Raw genomic sequence first — 3,987 nt, 5'->3', positions numbered from 1 at the left:
TTCCCGTGGCTGTTGGTTTTATACCGTTTGGGGACAGCCAAGGAGGCGTCAGCAGGCAACACAGGTAAGTGTGTGCTTGTGTGTGTGTGTGTGTTTCCTATGCAGATCCTAAACCCAGTATCAAATGCAAGTAGGAGGAGTAAGAAGGGTTCCTGCCAAAGCCAGTTTATGGATTGCATTTAAAAATGGTCCATCAGAGTGAAATGGACTCCCATCTTCCTGCTTAGCAATAATGATATGGGTTTAGGGTCTGCTGTGTGTACTGGTGGGTGACTGCCACCCAGCCAGAGTGTGTATGGGAGGCTGCCAGCCAGCCTCCCTTCCTACAAGTAGTGATGGTGCATGTGAAGGGGACAGCATTGGTTCCTCCCCTTTCACAGTTATCACTGCTCATCCTTCGTTTTGGTTGGTATCAAATGTAGTGTCTGTTTATATCAGTTTAATATCTGATATGTCCCCTATCTGGTAGCATATATTAAGTGCACCACCAGGTTTCAGTGTTGGAAAGAAAGATTATCTGTTTATTTGCTGCAGCTGCTTGCTGGCTAGTCCAGTGGGCCCCTACTGCAGGCAAAAGACAATAGGTGGTGCCTAGATGGATAGGTGGATAGGACATCAGCTATGAGGTATTTGTTTGTACAAACTGTTGCTCACAACTAATGTTGTAATATAGTGTCTCCATCTGCTGGTGGTATTGAATAAGCAATAGTGCAATGATAGGGTCTGAAAAAGAAGAAAAATAAGAAGCAGCAGCATAGGAAAAAAAGGAGGAAAGAAGGAAAACATGGAGAGAAGAAAAAAAAGAAGGTAAAAATGAGGTGAAAACATGTTTAAAAAAAGTATTTCTATCTCTCTCTCTCTATATATATGTATATACATATATACATATATATATATATATATATTTAAAAGAAAAAAATTATATATATGTATATATATATATACATATAGAGAGAGAGAGAGAGAGAGATAAATATATATAGAGATAGATGGGTGGATAGATAGATAGATACACATACATACATATATACATACATACATATGTGTGTATTGTTGGAGTTGCAAACATGGGTGCACTTGACAAACTCAGTGCGGCTATTCCCCATTCAAAGATTGTTGCATCCAGGACCCTTAGCACTGTGATATGCTACCCAATACCACTGGCATGGCCAGGTGTAAACAACATCTGACCTTTGTTGTGTATGTAACCATGGAGATTGTGATGTCGCCTAGGCCCACCAAAGAACAGCCTTGTCAGAAGCAGCACTGCCATGAGCAGAAGCAGCAGCACCATAGGTTGTCAAATAAGCTGGATTTAACCAAGACAAGTGAGTCCAATAGGATGCAGGTATGTCCTCTATCCTTACAGCTTCCTGTGGCTGTTGGTTTTATACCGTTTGGGGACAGCCAAGGAGGCGTCAGTAGGCAACACAGGTAAGTGTGTGCTTGTGTGGGTGTGTGTATTTCCTATGCAGATCCTAAACCCAGTATCAAATGCAAGTAGGAGGAGTAAGAAGGGTTCCTGCCAAAGCCAGGTTATGGATTGCATTTAAAAATGGTCCATCAGAGTGAAATGGACTCCCATCTTCCTGCTTAGCAATAATGATATGGGTTTAGGGTCTGCTGTGTGTACTGGTGGGTGACTGCCAGCCAGCCTCCCTTCCTACAAGTAGTGATGATGGTGCATGTGAAGGGGACAGCGTTGGTTCCTCCCCTTTCACAGTTATCACTTCTCATCCTTCCTTTTGGCTGGTATCAAATGTGGTGTCTGTTTATATCAGTTTAATATCTGATATGTCCCCTATCTGATAGCATATATTAAATGCACCACCAGGGTTCAGTGTTGGATAGAAAGATTACCTGTTTATTTGCTGCTGCTGCTGCAGCTGCTTGCTGGCTAGTCCAGTGGGCACCTACTGCAGGCAAAAGACAATAGGTGGTGCCTATGTGCCTAGGTGGATAGGACATCAGCTATGAGACATTTGTTTGTACAAACTGCTGCTCACAACTAATGTTGTAATATAGTGTCTCCATCTGCTGGTGGTATTGAATGAGCAATAGTGCAATGATAGGGTCTGAAAAAGAAGAAAAATAAGAAGCAGCAGCATAGGAAAAAAGGAGGAAAGAAGGTAAAAATGAGGTGAAAACATGTTTAAAAAGTATTTCCATCTCTCTCTCTCTCTATATGTATATACATATATATATATATATATTTAAAAGAAAGAAAAAAATAATATATATATATATATATATATATAGACATATAGAGAGAGAGAGATAAATATATATAGAGATAGATGGGTGGATAGATAGATAGATAGATAGACAGACATACATACATATGTGTGTATTGTTGGAGTTGCAAACATGGGTGCACTTGACAAACTCAGTGCGGCTATTCCCCATTGAAAGATTGTTGCATCCAGGACCCTTAGCACTGTGATATGCTACTCAATACCACTGGCATGGCCAGGTGTAAACAACATCTGACCTTTGTTGTGTATGTAACCATGGAGATTGTGATGTCGCCTAGGCCCACCAAAGAACAGCCTTGTCAGAAGCAGCACTGCCATGAGCAGAAGCAGCAGCACCATAGGTTGTCAAATAAGCTGGATTTAACCAAGACAAGTGAGTCCAATAGGATGCAGGTATGTCCTCTATCCTTACAGCTTCCCGTGGCTGTTGGTTTTATACCGTTTGGGGACAGCCAAGGAGGCGTCAGCAGGCAACACAGGTAAGTGTGTGCTTGTGTGTGTGTGTGTGTGTGTGTGTTTCCTATGCAGATCCTAAACCCAGTATCAAATGCAAGTAGGAGGAGTAAGAAGGGTTCCTGCCAAAGCCAGGTTATGGATTGCATTTAAAAATGGTCCATCAGAGTGAAATGGACTCCCATCTTCCTGCTTAGCAATAATGATATGGGTTTAGGGTCTGCTGTGTGTACTGGTGGGTGACTGCCACCCAGCCAGAGTGTGTATGGGAGGCTGCCAGCCAGCCTCCCTTCCTACAAGTAGTGATGGTGCATGTGAAGGGGACAGCGTTGGTTCCTCCCCTTTCACAGTTATCACTTCTCATCTTTCCTTTTGGCTGGTATCAAATGTAGTGTCTGTTTATATCAGTTTAATATCTGATATGTCCCCTATCTGGTAGCATATATTAAGTGCACCACCAGGTTTCAGTGTTGGAAAGAAAGATTACCTGTTTATTTACTACTGCTGCAGCTGCTTTCTGGCTAGTCCAGTGGGCCCCTACTGAAGGCAAAAGACAATAGGTGGTGCCGCTTGTGTCTGGCCCCTGTTGGAGCGACCAGGCACAGGACTGCTGCTGAATGTCCTCTTTAATTGAATAAGCTCAGCAACCAGCACACCTGTGCAGGTTGGACATGACATGATAGGTAGAAGTCTTTCAGGTAGTGGGTGTTGAATCTTGTATGATGAGGTTTCTAGGAGGGGGTGTGTTATGCAGATTAGGGTGGATGGAGAGAGATCTGAGAAAGCCGTATGCTTTGGTGAGTCCTGGTTGGTATGGGTTTGTTGAGGTGTTCATGAGAAAGTTTGGTTTGATAGGTGTGAGACAGGATGTGTTAAAGGAGAAGAAGAGTATGGTGAAGTGTATTAGGGTGAAGGATGTTCAGTGTAATATTAATATGGTGAGAGAATAGAATGTGAGTAAAGTGTGGAAGAGTTTGGAGACAGATGGTATGACTAATAGACAGAGAGAGATTGTATGGCAGAGTTTGCATGGTGCATTGCCAGTGAGAGAGGTACAGAAGAGTCGGGGGATTGGAAGAAGTGAGAGATGTCCGAGAGAGGGTTGTGGAGGGAATGAGATTATTATGCATTTGTTTTGGAATTGTGATAGAGCGCAAGAAGTGTGGAAGGGAATTGGTCCGTTGGCTAAAGAATTTATGGGGGTAAGAAAGTGGTCTTTTGAAGTGATTATGTTTGGTCTGGGGGTGGTAGGTGGGAGGAAGGAGAGAATGTTATATGT

At 42.8% G+C, this 3,987-nt stretch overlaps 1 pseudogene; it reads left to right on the top strand.

The window, feature by feature from the left end:
- Positions 1 to 3,065: 3,065 nt before the first annotated feature.
- LOC130351600 (U2 spliceosomal RNA) lies at positions 3,066 to 3,168 on the top strand (annotated as a pseudogene).
- Positions 3,169 to 3,987: the final 819 nt, after the last annotated feature.

This window comes from Hyla sarda, unplaced genomic scaffold (assembly GCF_029499605.1).
Source record: "Hyla sarda isolate aHylSar1 unplaced genomic scaffold, aHylSar1.hap1 scaffold_989, whole genome shotgun sequence".
NCBI classification, from domain to species: domain Eukaryota; kingdom Metazoa; phylum Chordata; class Amphibia; order Anura; family Hylidae; genus Hyla; species Hyla sarda.
Note: the sequence above shows the minus strand (reverse complement) of the source record. Positions and strands in the feature narration are given on the sequence as shown.